The sequence below is a fragment of the Fukomys damarensis genome, unplaced genomic scaffold, assembly GCF_012274545.1.
Source record: "Fukomys damarensis isolate Sample0158 unplaced genomic scaffold, DMR_v1.0_HiC HiC_scaffold_28, whole genome shotgun sequence".
Classification (NCBI taxonomy): Eukaryota; Metazoa; Chordata; class Mammalia; order Rodentia; family Bathyergidae; genus Fukomys; species Fukomys damarensis.
The window spans coordinates 8,136,174-8,155,875 of NW_022900940.1; the positions used below are offsets into that span (position 1 = coordinate 8,136,174).

The window sequence follows — 19,702 nt, forward strand, 5'->3', positions numbered from 1 at the left end:
CAGGATTTCTCGAACAGGCAACTTGAGCTTGGAGACTCCCCATCATATCGATCAAAACAGTCTCAGAACCGACCTTCAGGCGGACATTTCTCTTTCCAAGTTCCCTTTTATTGTTCACAGATATGGAGCCTCAGAACTCTGAATACCATTCTCAGGATCCCTCTGCTGTTTCTGTGCCCTCTCCCTTATCCTTCACAAGTACTTCCCTTGTAATCTTTGGAAGTCTGATCCTTTAATCTATCATGATATCTGCTTCTCAGGAACCTGAACTGACAGGAGGCTGCTGAAATTAAGTACCAGTAAAACTGCCGGGAACTGTCCCTCCCTTGGATCTGTAGGAAATGTCCACCTTTACTGGTTTTCTTTTCAGGGAGAAACTGTTCCACTCTTCAATTTCCATCCAGATAATTCTCTTTTCTCACCCCAAGATGAGATTTCATCTCTAGGGGCTTAAAGAGCAGACACCCAAACCTCCCTGCATAATTTGAAAGACAAGTGGAAAGAAGTTGCTGTTTCTGTAGCTATTAGAACTCAAACATTCTTCTTTCAGGAATCTATGTAAACAGGCATATTTAAAGGACTATTTCACACTGGTATCTGATTCTCCCTTTGAATCTCCAGATGGAAAAAGTGCTGCCTACATTTTGGTTTTTTAGTTCAAGGAAAGTAATTTTTGCATTGCGGCCCTCCATAACTATAAGAGAATACATTTGTGCTGTTATCAGTTACTAAGTTTATAGTAATTTCTTCTAAAGATAATAGGGAATTAAGCAATGTACATGTGGCAAAGGGATTATGCAAGGTGATGAAGTTAAGAATCTTGCTGCAAATCCAAATGGTCCCAATGTAACCAAGTCTTACAAGGAAAAGGGACACAAGACATTCAGAGAAGGAGGTGACAGAACTGACAGAAAAAGACAACAGGATGGAGTTGCTTCCTGTCAGTAAGAGCCATAGGGCGTGGGTTACCTTGAGAAGCTGTGAAGGATAGGGCAAGAGCGCTGCAGATGGGGGCATCCCAGCCAACTCTCAATGCCTCTATGCTAATCCAAGCACTCTGTTTTAACAACACTGAAAAATAACTAACAGCAATACAGAATTTATAATATGTCAGATATAGTTCTAAGGGCTTTAAGTTAAATTTCCAAACAAAAGGAAGTGACAAGGAATAAAAAAAGGGGTGGGGGGAGAAAGTCTATATTTGGAAAGCCTGAAGAATTGGATTTTAAACGATGTGATTGTAAGATCAGATTTTAAACAATGTAGTTGTAAGATCAGTATAATGGGGGAGGGTTGAGTACTGCAAAAGAGACATCACTCTACAACCTCCCACATATCAGTGATTTTAACAGAAATTTGGAACCTTAAAGACTTATGGCAGCCGGGGATGGTGTCGCACGCCTGTGATCCCAGCACTTGGGAGGCTGAGGTAGGAGGATCCCTGTGAGCTGGAGACCAGCCGGGGCTACATAGTGAGTTCTAGTTCAGTCTCAACTTCATAGTGAGACCCTGTCTCAAATCCCCACCCACCCAAAGTCTTATGGCAAGGAATCAAATCTACATGAATGAAGATATGATGTTAGGAGAACTACACAGAAATTTGTAGCACCTAACTTCGATTATAGACTTTTTCTACAAGATAGAATGAAGCAAACTTTTATATATTAGAGAGAAAATCTGCACAACCTTTTCATTTACTGCCTGCAGGCCTATGCTAAAATATATAAGGAATTATTATGATTGGAAACACTTGAGAATTCTGTGATTTATTGCATTCTGAATAAAGTAAAATATATCTCCTTTAATATTATTAGAGTTTACATCTCATAAATATTTGCATTTGCAATAAATGTTAATTGTATATAGCAAAGTAAAATATACATCAATTCAGCATTCTCTGGGGTTTTTCGAGGTCATTGTATATACTATGATAAATAAAAAGCTGTAATAAAAATGATAATTTTATATACTCAAACAAGCTAGACTTTACAAAATCCTTCACAACCTCTTGAGTAAATCATAAGCACATTACACTAAAGCAACTTGGCCAGTGGGCTTTCTATTAACAATGCTATGTGACTATTAGGAATATGAAACTTTTTTTATTATACAGTAAAGAGAGTTTACCCATCAAAGTTATAAATTAAGAAAATGAAGTACTGACACTTTGCTCTCTACAATGTAAAATGTGATGAATGACATCACTTCTCTAGTCACATCCCTTCCCAGGTCACTTAAGCATAAAACCAGTCAATTAACATGAAATACGTCACTCCAGTGTTTACCCGGAGATACATTTATACACACACTACTGACATTTAGGGTTTATTTCTAATTCCATTGTAAAGTTCTATTATTAAGGAGATCTAATCCTGTGCCACAGCACTTTCTACACAAAATTCTGTCAAGCAAAATCGCAGTTGGGCAAAAAGGAGAAGTGACTTCAACCATTTTCTATGGTACCAACTGGGAAGTCTGACCTAGTTTAAAATAAAGTTCATGCATGAGTATGTGAAGGCTTGTTTCATGCCATTCAATATTTCGATCATGGATTTACACAGTTTGGAGGAGAAATGTGCTCTGATACTTAGACATGACACTGACTTGGCAGACGTCTCGGATGTGGTACATATTCAACCCCAAACGAGGAGCAAATTGGAAGATCATTTGATTCAGAGAACAAATGGTCAATGTTTAGGGAGGAGAGGTCTGTAGAGCAAAACAAAAGGAATCTATGGGCACCCCACCATTTCAGTGCGTTAGCCTTCAAATGCTGTAAATTCTTGCTTCAGAGGCCAGATTATGATATATTAATACCAGGTATCCTTGTTTAGATTGTAAACATCTACCAAATTCTTTCTGGTTTAGAGCACCTGTGAGGGTCCTAAGATAAAGAGAACGAATGATCAGGGAAGGGAAAGCAACAAAAATTGGTATTTCCATTCTCCCTTCATATTTTAGGGTTGGTTTTCAGCTGTAGTTAGCACTATAGGTGTGAGGAGGAGGAGGGTGAAGCCCAGGCTCTCACCTGCCCTGTAAACTAAATATTTTTAAGCAAAATGATACATATTCAATCGTTACTGCCTATGCTGCCTTTCAAGCTATTAGAGTTGAATTGTGCAGCTTTGATGGAGACGCCAAGGCCCATAAAACTTTGAATACTTACCTGACCTACTGGAAAAGATTTGCTCACCCTCACTCTTGCCCAGTGCTTTCTGTAAACCGGCTTTGAGTCTAGCGATTCCTTAACTGTCCTGGCTTATGTGTAGTGGTCATGGCATCCTAACTCCCACAAGGAGATCCACAGAACTTCTCTCAGTTACCTGCCAATGCAGTGCTCCATTTCTATTTTTCTCTTGCCTTAGTTGCTCTCTTTAGTGAGCACATATGAGCCATTTCATGGCATTGCACAAGCTTCCAAAAATTAATGTAGCTTCCTGATAGGCTCTATTGCTACCATTTTCTTTTAGGATTTGTAGGGATTCCAGTGGGTGCCACCAGTTTTAATTGTACTTGCCTTTTCTTGTCTGCACTGTAAGTGCTTCCTTCTGGAAAGCCCCTCTTAAGACCCTCCCTATCTTTCCTATAACCACAGGTGCTGCCACTGATCCAGCAGTGCTCATTAAGTGCCCAAATGAAACATTTTCCTTATATTTATTAATGCAGAAATTCAGAGAAAACTACTAATGGCCATTTTGTACTTTTGTTTGAACACATCAACTATTTTTCTTATGAACTTGGCATTTGTTTAGAAGAACCTGCTCTGACTGAATCTGTTCTTTTGCTCTAAGGAAATCTCAAGATGGAGCGGGGGCGGGGGTTGCAATATTCGATGATACTCAGAACAGAACACCAGCAAAGCCTCAGGGTAACGGAAGAGGATGAACAAAATTACTGCAAGGCATTTACAGGCAAACTTCCCTCCACAAAGTTGTCAAAGAAGCATGACATTGCTCAAAAAAGCAGCTTAAATTTTCACAGAGGAAAATTAGAGTGAATGAGGACTTCCTGGATGATTTATGAAAACCGTACAAATTCCACACGCCACAAACCCAAGCACAAATCACCGTGATGCCCAGCTTGGATGTATGTGGACTCGCTGGTACAGCACAGAGACTCAAGAACAGAACATCAAAATGGCAATCCAGAAAGAACAGACTGCATTTTCATGCTTCCTCACTTTTATTATTAAAATATACCTTTCAGAAGAGTTTGGAGACCCTAAACGACGTTAGAGCTTAATCTTTTTTTTTTTTTTTTTTTTTTTTTTTTTTTTTTTGGTACCAGGGATCGAACTCGGGTCTTTGTGTTTTCAAGGCAGGTGGCGGAACCACTGAGCTAAATCCCTGGCCCAAGAGCTTAATCTTAAGATGAACTCCAAACCAAAATGATGCAGGGAAGTAGAATTTTGATGGCCAAAACCTGCTTGTGAAGCTGAAAGAAAGTGCCATGTAACAGGGTATTCTGCACATTGTCACAATTGATACAAATGCATCTTGGTGTGCAGATCTTAAATATATGCCAAAGAGATTTAAGGCTAGATCTGTACTTTTCTCATCACTTATAGTGAATGGTAGGTATCCTTTATGACTTCTCTGACAGTAAATAACATTTTCTTTTTAAGTGCAGTCCAGGAGAAGGTAAAGAATCTTACAGCTCATGGGAGTGCTAATTGGAGCCAATTATAATTTGATTGGCCTGCCTTGCTATTACAATGGTATGCAAAATTTACACTGCCTTGCAAAATGGAAATTTTCTTCAGAGGACGATAACTACAGGAAGCCCACCCTTTAATGAATCCAGAGGTGGTGGTTTTGGGGTTATAATTCCCACATCAACTTTCAGAAGCTAATTCCAGAGAGGGGCTTCACAGAGTTGCAAATGATATAAAAGAACCCTATAGACAGGGAAAATATAAAAGGAGCAATAAAATAACTGAAATAATTAAGAGCTAGGGAATAAAAGAATGGCAACACAATAACTCTGTCCATTCCTCATTAGGTCTCATTTTCTTTTATGAAAATTTGAACTCCTTCTTTAAGGAATGTTATGGGGGCTCTATTGTTCTCTTCTTGCTTTGTGGCTACTTAAAAAGCAGAATTTAATCTATTTTCATGGGTAAATAGAAATGAGATCATTAGCAGAAGATGAAGTCACTGTGCCAAAGTGTAAGGTTTTCTTACCAATGTCAATAAATGACTCCTTAGGAAGGTGGAGAAATTGTTTTTGCTGTCTCCTGCCTCTACTTACCATTAGTAACACATCAACCTTCCATCAAAATAGATTTAAATGCTAAATAATTACTTTAAAAGGGATCTTTGTATGTTTTCATCTAAATTTTCTCAAAGACAGGATGGCTTCATTATAAAGGGTACTATGAAAATAATATAAAGCCCCCTGACTTTTAAGAAATAGTGACTACTGAAATATTTGCTTATGGAAGGATATACAATTATGCCAGAATGTTTTAAATAAGCAGGGACTAACAAAGAGCAAAACACCCCAATGCCCAAAGAAGCCAATAATCAAAAGTAATCCTTGTCCATCCTTCAGATCATGAAAATAGTTGCTTTGGGCCCCAAACGATATACTAGAGGTTTCATAGGGGAGGTCTCTTGTTCAAGTCAAATATACATAGTAGTTTTCATACTATGATGAAAAGAATAAAACTGAGCCAGAAAATCAGCATGTGTAATGTTTCAAGTTAGCTGCTTTTTATGCTGCTTGATATATATATATATATATATATATATATGCATACATAATATATAACATTATATATATGTACATGTGTATTATTTGGCTGCTATCTTTTGAGGCCTTCCCTTCCTTGGCTATGAAAATAAGCAAAAAGACAAATCTATCACTGTTCTGTCCTGAAGATATATCTTTCAAAGTTTGAAAGTGTGACCGGGGATTTAGCTCAGTGGCACCATGCATGCCTTGCAAGTGAAAGGTCCTGAGTTCAATCCCTGGTACCCCCTCAAAAAAAAATCTTGAAAAATGGAAATTCAGCATCTCTCTGTATGATTTTAATAGCTTCTGATGCTATAGAGAAATATGCACAAATAAAACATTATCACTAAATTTTAAATTTCAGCTAAAATTCTCATTTTTTTAGTGTTTAATGGATATGAAAAATTTAAGCTTTATTTTTAACTGGCAAATAACAACTGTAAATTTTAATGGGAAACATATGACATTTGGATATATGCACATAATAAGAAAAAATTAAATCTAGTAACATACTTTATTGCTTTGTGGTGAGAATATTTTACTTATACATGGGTGTAGTACAAAATGTCTCCATTCCTCATGGAGTTGGTACAGGTACACAGCACTTCCCACTTCCTTTCATTCGGCTCTCCCTCTGAGAACAGTCTGTCTGCCTACTTCCTATTATCTATCTTCAGTTTTGCTCTTTGTTTTTATTCTGGGTTTCTTATATGAGAGAAACCATGCAATACTTAAGTTTATGTGTCTCATTTATTCCTTTTTAACATTATAGTCTCAAGGTGCATCCATTTTCCCTGCAAACGATTCAAGTTTATCATTATGGCAGAAGAGTATTCCACTTGTGGTGAGAACGTTTAAAATCTCCTCTTTGTATCCTCTGGCCAACATTTGCCCTTTTCTCCCCATCCTACCTCTGGCAATCCACAGTTCTATTCTGTTCACATGAGATTCCACATATAACTGAAATCATATAGTATCTGTCAGTGTCTAGCTTATTCCATTATAAATAAAACTTCCTTTTTAAAGGCAAAATAGTATTTAACTGTGCATGTAAGCATCATATTTTCTCTGTGTATTCATCTGTTAGTAGATGATTAGTTTGATTCCACAGTGATTGTGAATAACATTGCTATGTACACAGGCATGCGTGCACCTCTTCAGAAATGGTCTCTTTCTGAACTGTGATTGCAAGGATGTAATATGTTGATCAATTGGTTTATTTTTCAAATCCTTCATACTCTCATTACTTTATAACAAATACTTTTTATTTGATCCCTGTTTCTTGTACACTAGTCAATATAAAGAATATTTTCTAGTCAGTTAAAGTTTCACATTTCAAGAAATATTTTAATGCCCCTAACTCAGAATCTCTTACAATTTCTACTAATTGGAAGTAAGGAACAAGTAGAGTGGATGTCAACTAGAAAACAATGTGTCACTCTTATTCTACCCACATCTTATCCTTACAAGTCCCTAAAAAAGTACTGATTGCTTAGGGCTAGGGAAGTAGATCAGTAGTAGGGTACTCACTTCACATATATGAGGTGCTGGTTTACTCCTGACTCTAAGCCCCCCAAAAGTATCTATATTACATGAGATTCTCCAAGTTTTACACAGATCTTCTGAACTAAAAAATATCTACAAGTAGCTTTATCCCAGACACTTAAATGAGTTTTCCCTATCCCTATGCTATTTTTTAAAATTCCACTTAACCTATTGATGAATGTACCACGGTTAGTAATATACTAATGTGTTGTATTAGTCAATGAAGTTTGATCTGTAAGAACCAGAGTAGCATCTTGATGTAGGATATGTCAAGGCAACATTATAACCAAAGAATTATTTAATGCTATATTCCAGTACCAGGCAGATCTTGTATTATTATGTTGGGCTAAGGGATACATGATTTTTCTATTCATTCTTAAGAAGACAACTATTTTAATTTGATTCATGCTCTAATACAAAAAATATTGGTGGCATAATGGCTTCCTTTTGATTTTCAAAACTGTAATGCAGGACTCCATTAAGATAGGTAAAGAAATGAAAACAAAATGTGTTCTAGTTAAATTTATAAACAACAGCTTACCATTTGGGGGAGGGAGGCTCCAGGAAGAAAGGATTCAAAGCTCAAACCATAATGTTCAATTGGTTAAAAGTGATCTTTAAGAAAAATATTTAATATAATTGAAGTATGATGATTATATCTACAGTTCTCTCTAAACTGCAATAACATTTATGTTTACTAATTCAGTTAATTTCTTTCCTTTTCACTTTTCTAAAAGGAGGCAACATAAAATAGAAATCTTAAGAATATTAGTTTTTTTTAAGTCCAAGTATATTTACCCGAAACAACAGAAAGAAATGAAATGTACTCTCTTACAAACATTTCTGCACAAAGTGATTCTAATATGGGAAACAGGCTGCCTTGCGAAGAGAAAAAAGCAAACCATGTAAGTAGTCTTCAACCAACAGGAGGAAAAAATTTTCCCCGGAGAAACAAATACGTATGGTCCATCTGCAGGGGAAGAGCACTAGATTCTACCTCGATCAAAGTCAAGAATAAATAAGGAATAAAGTAGGAATTCTAATCTGTGTGACATGAACATTTATTGATCATCTTTCAAACAGAGGGATTCTGAACCTCATTATGCCTCAGCGCGAACTCAATATTGCACCTTCAATTCATTCTCCCTAGTGACACTGCATTTTTATTCTCCAAGTGAATTCATATGAAACAAGCTCTCCTGCCAATTTTCCCTGCTCGGTTTGATTGCTTTCCTTAATATTATCTCAGGTGATACAAAGAACCTTTCTTTTCTGACAACTGCATTGCGACAGTTGATATTCTATGAGAAAGCGATCCATCTATTTCATTTGCCCAGTGGGACTCCAGTCTCCTGCTTCTAGACATTTTTCCTGTCTTTTCTGAGACCATATGCTGTTTAAGGCTCTGGGAATTACTGAACTGCTCATATTTCTTTTGTATAGTATTTGATTTTAACAATGTGTCTTCTGGGAAATTCTATAGAGTGTTTATTTCTTTCATCTCTTTATTTTATTAATTCAATTAGAAGATTTGGAGTTGGCCAGCAATGAGTGGTCTTTCTAGCTTCCAATTTGAGTATATTAATCATAGAATATTTAGAGTTCCATGTTTTACACCAAGTGACTTCCTAGCTGCACATTATTTCTGTCATTCATAGATACTTATACTTGCACTTTGAAAAAAAAATAATATATTTTATTGATCACTTTAGAGAAAGATTTTCAAATATAAATTAAGAGAATCTTTTTTGCACCAATTTATTCCTCGGAGGAAATTTGAAGGAAGGCCAGGAGAACAGTCTTAACAGTAAGGGTTAGATTATCATTCCTCAGGTTTCCAGGTAACCTCTTAGGGTGGCAGGTAGCGAGAACATGGAATGTCTGTCCAAATTTTCTGACCCCTTATAAATAAAATATAGAGGGAAGCTTGTCACCTAACTAGGTAAAAACAGCAAAAATCAAAGATCATGTGGGCTAACAGAAATTCAGAGAGTACAAAATACTGCTCAGGATACAATGGGTTTCACTAGGCTATTTTTTGATGGTAAAAACAACCTGATATATGGGGTATCTCCGGAAGGAGTAAAGTCAGTAGTTTGGAGTCATGAGATTTAATGGTTAGTCTTATCTTTGTCATGTAAAGTATATGTGCCTTTTGCAAATTCACTTAAACTCTTTGGTCTCATTTTTTTTCCCCATCTGAAAAATGAGAGGATGGCATGAGACAACTTTGGATTCCAACAAGCAGTATTTCAATTCTTTAGGGACCATAGTATTGCTATAAGGACTGGAGAATCCATATACATGCTCTGGTTGATGGGAAGGCTGAACAAATTATAATGTCATATATGTGTAGGTCTTGCTATTTAAAATGTGTGAATAATAGCCTGAGGAACAAAAATATACATTCATTTCAACATTTACTAAATTTACTGTAACTTTCAGGAATTATGTATTTCTCTCTTAAAAATATGCAAAGCAGGACTGGGGGTGTAGCTCAGTGATAGAGTGAGTGCTTAGCATGTGCAAAGCCCTAAATTCAATTATCATACCACAGCATATAAATAATACAAAAAATAGTTAAAATCGAGTGTTTAGAGACTGATTTTAGCAATATAAATATATACACATTACCAAATTAAGACTTCCAAAAGTCTATGAAGAAGTTCTATGACCATTCCAGTTCACAAGTGAGGAAACTAAGCCAGCAGAGGAAGGCCCAGGTAACATAGTAAGAAGGACTTGGAGGTGGGCAGCATGGATCACAGAGTAAACCACTCACAGGCCTGTCTTTTCTTCCACACAACTAGTCAGTCACATGTGCAGTAGCAGAATTGTGATTCTTGAACCCATGAATTCAGTATACTGGAGACTACTGGTGTTTAACATGTCTTCTATTCCTTTAAAGAGTAAATGTGTTTTAAAAGTATCAATGCTCATTACAAGCAGTCTGAAGTAGGCCTGTTGGCACAGGCCTATAATCCCAACACTTTGGTAGACTGAAGCAGGGAGGCTCACAAGTTTGAGCCCAGGCCAAGCAGTTTAACAACTCAGTAAGGGGTAAGGATGTAACTCAGTATAAAGGTCCCGAGTTCAATCTCTATACAACAACAACAACAAAATTAGGATAGTGGCAAAAATATAAGTATTGGCTAGGTAAAAATTAGACAAATAAAAATAAATTGCAACGATAAAAATCATGATTAGGATCAACTCTGAATCTGGTCTACAACCTCTGTAAACCAGCACAAACTTCTTTTATTCTCTGTGTCTCTGTCTCTTTGTTTGTGAAATTCATATAATAGCTCCTAATACATGAGTTTATTGTATGGCTTAAATAAAAACTACAGCTAAACTAAAGGGGTGTGTTTCTTGGATCTCTGTGGATAACAAAATCCATAGATAATGAAGTCCCTTATATAGAATGGTAGAGTTTTTGCATATAATCTATACATGTGCTCCTGCACACTTTAAATAATGCCTACATTGCTTAACATGAGTGCTATGTAAATAGCGGTTATATTATATAGATATCCTTGACTTAAGATGGGATTATGTCCTGAAAAACCAATAAACATTGGAAATATCACAAGCCAAAAATGTCTTTGTTACACCTATCAATGGAACGTCTTAGCTTAGCAACTCAGTGCACTGTGCAGTCAGGCTTGTATGTTTCCCCTTGTCACTGATTGCCTGGCTGGTTGGCTGTTGCTCACTGCCAATCCCCAGTACTGAGAGACAGGATCATAGCAGATGCTGGTACATTACTACTCAAGGAAAAGAGCAATGTTCAGAATCTGATATACAGTTCACCTGAATGGATGCAGCTTTCTCAGTGGTATAGTTGAAAAGTCCTCAATTGAACCACGATCAAGTCAGAGACTATCTAAATTGTCTAGGCAGTAATGATGTGACAAAAATCTGAATATGTTCAGAATAAACACTCTTTTAGAATATTTGTGATCCACGGTTGGTAGAATCTGTGAATGCAGAAGCCTTATACAAAAGGCTGACTTTACATACACAACATAGAGGCCTGAATGACAACTGGTGGGTGTGCGATAAATGTGGTTGAGATAATTGTTTTTTTTTTGTTTCTGTTTTGCTTAATTATCCTGCATGGAGATCCAACAAGAAGTTAAATACTAAAAATGTAGGTTTTTGTGGAAGAAGCAGAGAGGCAAGGCTGAAAAATACATGCCATAGCAAACCAACTCTCTGTGATTCAAAGAGTGAAGTCCCAGGGATCTGGGGAGCAGAAAAAAGCCACTGAGGGTTTTAGGATGCTGGTGTCAAGTTCTCTATGCTTTGTCCACAGTGAGACACTCCAAAGTGATGAGGTGCAGAGACACTTGGCTCCTACCACCAATCAGGTTGAATGGTGTGAGTTGTTTTATAACAATATTTGTTTCACTTTTAAAGCTCACTAAGATTACTATTACATATAAAAAAAGTAGAAGAGGGATAAGGCAAGGATAAACTTCCATCCAAACAAATGACTGAATAATAGATGTGAACAGAAAAAAGTAAAAGCCTTGTGCAGGAAAACAGCAACAATAACAACAAAAAACAAAACAAACAAACAAACAAAAAACAGGATTAACGTTTTATTTCCAAGAGAGTAGAAGTCAATGTAAATATCCTGGAGAAAAAAAAACAAAAAAACATCTTGTCTTCTTTGAATAGAAAGTCAACAGGTCTGATCTTTGGTTCTTAGAAATATTCAAAATGCAGGGACTGCAAAATAGAACATCTTTTCTGCTAAATTCATGTGACAGAGTGAGACGTGCTGCACAGGCAGGGCGCACAGGACAGCTGGGGATTGGAATGGGCCGTATTTGTGCACAGTGGTCAAAGCTAGAAATGCTATCAAGCTCTATTTCTAACTCGCTTTTTGGAAATAGTCCCAAATGGGAATAATTATTTCTAAATGTCAGCGGACTATCTTTAATCTTAAACCATGGAAATACCAGATAGGGAGAGCTTGCTTTGCCTTTAAAATTAGAAAAGCTGTTCATTAAATGCTTATCGGCTACCATTGTTTGGGATGAGATTCAGTTATTAAGTGAAAATGAGAAAAAGGTCTCTGTTCCACTTAACTTTTGAACTGTGCTGGTGACATATGACACAGGGCAGGAAAAAGAAACTTGATTTGTATTTAACATGCTAACATCATGAATACAAAATGAGATCGTGATAATTTGAAATGTCCTCTCTTTTTCTTTCCTTTGATGAATTCTCCATTCTCTGGTCATCAGGAGAATTTTTAAAGGTTGATGATCGGAGTATCACAGCCCTCCCAGCTGATGGTGCAGGCAGGATGAACCAAGAAGAAAGGCCAGCATGACTTCTGCTAAGAAAAAGCATTCCCACTGGATGAAGGAACATCCTGCTACCTCAAAGGGTCAGTACCCAACAGGCAGGGACATAACTTGCCTTTACAACAGCTGTACCACAGACTAAGTTACATTACACATTTTATACCATTTCAATGTTTTCCTCAAGGAACTCTATGATGACATCTGAACATGATGGCATCTGGTTGGCTAAATCAATGCCTTTCTTAATCTTTATTAAATTTATTGGTACATATTAGGTATACAACACAGTTACATTCATCATTAGGATCTTGTACCTATACATGACTTATCAGGTTCTTATTGTTCCCCATTCCCCAGCCCTCCCCTCCACCCCTCCATGCTTCCCTGTTTACAAAGACATTGTTGCCATGTTTTTCCTTTTCACAAATTTTTTCTTTTCCTTTTTGCCTTCCCCCTACCCCTCCCACTTCACTCTTTCCATTATTGTGATGAAAGACCCCAGAAGTAGTACAAGCCACCCATTGGACAAGCGATTCAAAAGAACTGCGTGAAGCAAGACATAGGAATTCCGACCCGTGATGAAAGTGTTAAATAAAAAAGTTAATCTTGATAAATTTAAAAGGGATATGCATTTAAATAGAAGTCTGTGCTGTGAATATTAAGAACCCAATATGTGAGAAGTTTAGGGGGTATTTAAAGAATACTAGAAGTACTAACTGTCCAAGTCTTACGATCCAATATACAAGTTGGCTGTCAAATCACTGATTTTAAAATTCAAAGATTTTAAATATGAGTCCAACATAAAATGTAAGGACAAATAAAGCATATGAAGTCTCAAGGGTTTTTATAACAGAAAAGAAATGAAGGTATGTAGAGACTACTCTGTCTATAAATATAGAGACTAGTCATATACTTTAAAAAATATTTCCTATCAATAAAAGCACATAAATAAGTGTTATCAATTATTTTTAAACTGGTCTACCTTATAAGTTATATTCCAAAGGGCAGATAAAATAGTCTTTTAATTTAATTTAATCAGTGGAGCTCATTCCTGTTTTCCACATCAGAGATCAATATATGTACTCCTGGTAGTTGTCCTAGAAGACTGATTACTTTTTCAGTTTGCCAATACACAGCTTCAACTGAATCTGTGTACAAGTTACTGACAGGTGAAACTGAGGTTAATATTTAAATATAATTTTCATTAGTAGAAACCACTGACCCTTATCTCTCAAGTACTCAAATATCAGAGTAGTCATTTATAGACAGACAATCCCCTTGCCTTTTATTTTTGTGAAGACATAAATAAATGATTTAGATTAGTTTTGGAAGCTATTCTTACACATGGCTCAATAAATACGAGTTTCCGACCATGTGAAAGGCACACATTTGTATTCTATAATCCTAGCATTCTGGGATGCTGCTGTAGGAGGATTAAAAGTTTGAGTCTGGGCAAATTTAGCATCTTAACAAGGTCCTGTCTCAAAAAAAAAAAATGGATTGTGATGTAACTCAGTGTAGAGGCCCTGGGTTCAATCACAAGTAGCACAATAAGGCTGGGGGTGGCTCTAGTTCCATAAGAAAACTAGTATCGCAGTTTTCTTATGGGAAGATCATGTTCTATGCTTGTCAAGGTCTATTTCTAAATCATCTTATATAAATAAAAATAACTTACAAGGGCTATTATTTTGTGTTTTATTTGTTATGTTTTGAAAAGTGTTTGAGAAGATTATTTAACACTAGTAATAACAAGAACAACAGCTGCTGAAATAGTAACAGTAATAGCTACATTTCAGAACTGACTCTGGGCCAGGTATGATGCTACTGCACACTTACATCTCCATTAGTCTTCACACCATCCCATCACACAGGAGATGCCACCTCTATTTTATAGATGAGAACAGTGTAAAGGTTAATTAAGATTTCACAAATGTAAGCAGGGGAAGTAAGGTTTGAACCCAGTCTGATAATAGTTTCTGTCCTTACTACCTATGCAACTCTGTGCTCAAGGACTCACACTTGCTATCAGTATCCATCCTCTCTTCCAAATCCAAGCTCTTTTCCACATACCTTAGATAAAAGAGAGAAATGGAGACATAAAATTCAGGTCCCAGAACTAGAAAACTGGAAGGAAGCTTCCTTATTCTCTCTCAAATAAGTAGTGGGGTCCTGAAAGATGTAATTGAAGATTTTGGGGACCAAGGAAGATGATAATTTGTAGGAGACAACACCAAACGTCGCCTTTCTTTAGATCTCTTCTTTTAAATTGATCCCCTATCCACACGCTTCCCTTACCTCTCACTGTATTTAAATGGTACAGAAAATTATACACAGTGATCTTCAGAAATACTCTATGAACTTTTAAGAACAAAAATGCCATTTAATTAGCCAAGCGATCTCATTAAGAAGCCTGACTCCAGCAGTGGTCTCAGAGCATCAACAGTCCTGGATTCCCAAATGCCACAGTACTTGACCTAGGTGGGACTGAGGTGCAGAATGCAGGCTTTTGTTAAAGGATTTGACTATATTACAGAAGAAAAATGTTAAACAATCCTAACAGCATGCCATTTTTTACTTTATCTCTCTGCTGAAAGTCTGCTTTTTTTTTTTTTTAAGAAAGGCTTATTCTGTGACAGAATAATTGGATGATTCCACATTTCTCTGCATCAATGTTCTTCCATTTATAGGCCCCAGAAAGCTTTGAGTTGCGTTGGGGAAAAAGGGAATCAAGAAATAGACATAACCCATTTGGAAGCTCCACAAAACAGCTCAGATGATAGGCAAGCAGAAGTCACAGAAGCAAAGTACTTCTTCCCCCGAGAACTGAACACAGCCACTGCTGGGGGCCACAAGCAACAGGCTGTCAGGCAAATCAGGTCGCCCAACACCTTTCCCAGGTGACAGCACCTACCCAGCCAGGCAGTCCTCAAATGCCTTCTTACCACTTAACAGATGCTTTTCCCAGAAAAAATGACACCATTATAAAGGTGGTTATGGAACGACCATAAAAGTCAGACATAGCCGTGTTCAGACAAGTGGGTATATGAACCAGACAATTAGAATTATGATACAAAGGTTAATTAATTTGTAAATGTAGAATTTAAAAGACACAACATATTCTGAGAGTATTTTATTTTACATTTATTAGTTTCTCTGCCACTAATATATTTATCAAATTACAATAAGAGCCCATTCCTAGTCATGAATTACTAGAGAAGTGTCTTATCAGAGAAATTAAACATATAACAGCCTGTAATATGAATGAAGGAGTTTTAATAACTTTGAGTTTGGCAGCCCAATAAAATATTATGATCACCTTGAGACTCACACTGAAGTTAGCAGCATGGCTTAAAGCAAAACAGGGTGCACCTGAAAAAATATGCTCTGCTTAACTATGTCCATCTTCCATAGAATGTTACCATTTCATATTAAAGAACACATAAGATACGACGTACTATAGTATAATAAAGACATAATTGCTAAGAACGCAGACATTCTGTAAATACTGGTTTACTGCGCTGAAAGATCGTATTTAGAGGTGATCAAGAGCATGAGCTCTGCTCTATTAATTATATGACTTTGAGCAAGTTACCAACTCTGAATTGTGCCCTAATTGTAAAATGGGGTGAAAGGGGAGACGGTTAGAATGATTAAATATTTAATCTATGGAGACTGCATCCCTGTGGTATGTACCATAGATGTTCAATAAATTCCAGTTATCACTATAATTATTATTTTGCATTCTTATACTTAGATTCTTAAGTAAGACACTGCTTTCTAATTTCTGTGAGAACTGTCATGCGATTTTTCTCAAATGACTATTCTCATGTACACAGAGGGGAGGAAGGAGAACAAGCAGGAAGACGGAGGGAAGGAAGGAGAGAGGGGAGGGATGAGGCCTACATGAGAAAGCAATGTAATTCAGGTCTTCGGAATGTCAAGGGTCTGATTCAGAGCTACAAAGGTGAGAGGCGAGGTTTAGGAAAGGAAGGTCACCGATAATGTGAAGCAGGGAGAACTAGCTAAGAACAAAATAGAGCATATTTACATTCGGTTCCACGTCCTCCCTCTTTTCCTGTCCTCTTTTTCCTTTCCCCTTTCATTCAACCAGCAAAAACTATTCAGTGTTTACTAAGCACTGGCAACATCATAAAAAGAGCATCTGGTAAAACAAAGCTCAATAACAAAATGCCAAAAGAGAAGACATGTAGACAGGATGGAGTGTAGCAAAATAAGACAAAACTCAGTGCTAACAGCACATGAGTGGTGCGAATGGAAAAGGCAGGTCAAATACTTGTTCTGAAGAACTTGTATAGGGTGAGACAGTCCACTAGCGGACAAATGCATATGCCTGTATTAGAAATGCATCAAATGATGGTCAGTCACTAGGAAGAGAATTTAAAAAGGTTAACACAATATAAATGCGCCTAAGCAGGGACCAAATTTACTATTGAATTATTTGAATGACAGTTTAGTATCCACACAACAGAGTGTACCAATCTAAGTATACAAGGTGTGATAAAAAAATATGGTGTGTGCTTAAATTTTTTTAAGTCACTACAGTAAAAGCCACTTTCCATTCCCTTTAAAATACTCCACCTCACTTCAAACTTACATTGTCCCTGCCACTTTCTGAAGCAGTTCTGGAAGCTCTCTTTGGTGAGTAGTTTTGGTTGTACTGGGGTGTCTGACTGGATGTCATGAGCAGATTCAAAAGATTTACCTTTCACAGTCATTTGAATCTCAGGGAAGAGCCAGAAGTTTCATGGTGCCAGATCCAGTAAAAGGGGATGAGGACACACTGTAATGTTTTTACAAACCTACTTTTTCACTGGATGGCACTCAGCAACAGCATTCACCATATTTTTGATCACACTCTGTAAAGATACTCATGAAAGAGGACTCTCAGAGCTATGTCAGAAAGTGGCCAGAACGACAGGTTAAGTGTGCTCAAAAAAGGAGACTGTGTGAGTGAGATTAATGGCATTGTGTCTTTTACTGTGACAATTTAAACATTCACTGTATTTTTTGATTACCTCCTGTACAGCTTGGGGAGACTTTACATATGAATACGTCTGTGCAACTGTCATCCAGACAGCTGTGCCAGTAATTTTGTTCATGTGTTTCAGTTTTTCAGGAATAGTTTCGCAGTAAATATCAAATTATCTTTTTTATTTAAATATAGGCACAATGGTAAGTTTTAAACTGCAGAGGAGATATTGTGGAGCAGAATAAAAGACATGGCTTAGAGAACTCAAAAAAATGTTTGTTTCCCACGGGAAAAAAATCTAAAAGGAGTAATAATAATAATAAATTTTTTAATTAGAGAAGTAAGTGGAGATGTTCATCTCAAATTAATGTAGAATTTTATGTAACAGGATTCTGAGATTTAAACTTATGAAAAAAATTGCTACTTTGTAAAAAAATGTGTTTAGTCAAAAATTTAAAGGGTGGTAAATTAATAGCTATAAAATTGAAGGGCCACCTGTGGTGGTGCATGCCTGTAATCTAAGCACTCCAGAGGTGAGGCAGGAGGATCACTGCAAGTTCTAGGCCAACCTGGGCTACATAGTGACTTCAAGGCCAGCCTGAACTGCATAGTGAGACCCTGCCTCAAAAAGCAAAAAACAAAAAATAAAGGAAATGAAAGACTACATTTGATTAGTAGAAATGTTATGAGTTTCATTATATCTATTTTTTTCCAGATGTTAATTACACATATAACAATACAAAAATAATGTGGTTTAAAGCAGTATATCAGAAAGCCATTTGTACACAGAAACAGACAACTCAATTTTTAACCAAGTATAAAGATAGATAGCACTTGAGTGACAGGAAGGTTACACATTTTACTGGGATATGTTATAGTCAATCTCAATTTGTCTCTTGTTAAAAGTAAAAGGAACTTATAAAAATGATGATGATGATGATGGTGATGGTGGTGGTGGTGGTGGTAATTGTCTAAATTTTTCATGAAAAGAAAGATGCAAAGCATAATAAAAACTAAGGAAGGCATATTTAAATTTTTATGGACATATGTGAAAATGTTCAAATGTTAAAAACAAAGTTAAACTCCCTGTGTAAATTCATTTGATTCAAAAAGATGGTATGGAACTAACAAAGCTAGACACAGGCTAGTTTTTATGCCTTTGAGGTAAATGTTGAAACAACCACCACAGGGCTGGAGATTTAGCTCAGTGGTTTGGTAGCCTGCCTTGCAAGCACAAAGACTTGAGTTCAATCCCTGGTCCCCCCCCCAAAAAAAGAGAGAAACAACCACCACAAACAAGAAAACCAATGGCTTTTTTTCAAATCTATCTTTTTAATTTTAAAGGACAATAAGATTTTCATCACTCCTTGTTGCTCTGCTGTGATGATAAAATGATTTGATGTTCACGGAACTGCTTTGAACTCATAGCAAAAAAGACTGCAGAAATATAGGATGCTCATTATTTCACATAATATATGGAAAGTGTTTAATGTGTAATAAAAATGAAATATATAAATAACATATTAAGATAATTTGCAAATGTTAAGAATTTATATGATTTTTAAAACCTGTAATTAACTGAATGCCCTGAGAAGTCTTAATTAGATATTTGCTTACACATGCTGACAGTCCTTATTTTTTTCCTGAAAACTGTTTATGACCTTTTCTATCTCTTCAACTAGACCTTAAATTTCACATAACAGGAGCATCACCCAGAAATGTGCCATGGGGTAAGAGTGTAGGGATAGAAAAATTCAGGCAATGGAGCCATCCTGTCCAGTCGACAGCTGACACCAATTTACATGCTTTGGTGATTATGTCGAGGTTGGTTTGATTCTGCTAATTTAATCATCAACCTGTCAAAATATTCATATCGCATGCTTGCACACACACACACACACACACACACACACACACAAAACAAAAAGACCTTGAGATCAGAGCAAGTGTGCAGACAGACTAGAATCGGGTTTTCAGTGAGTACGTATTGATAAAACATTTATTAAGGGTTATATAAATGTTTTAAAAATATACAGTGTGGGTCATGCAATCTGCAGTCATTAGCAAGTTACTGTATTTTACTGCTCTGAACCTGGACCTCCTTATCTAT

General features: G+C 36.6%; 1 protein-coding gene across 2 annotated transcripts in view; it reads right to left on the bottom strand.

Annotated features, from left to right (window-relative positions):
- Nucleotides 1-19,702, bottom strand: part of Cntn3 (contactin 3) — a 246,807-nt gene that overhangs the window by 100,468 nt on the left and 126,637 nt on the right. The gene's annotated exons all lie outside the window — the stretch shown is intronic.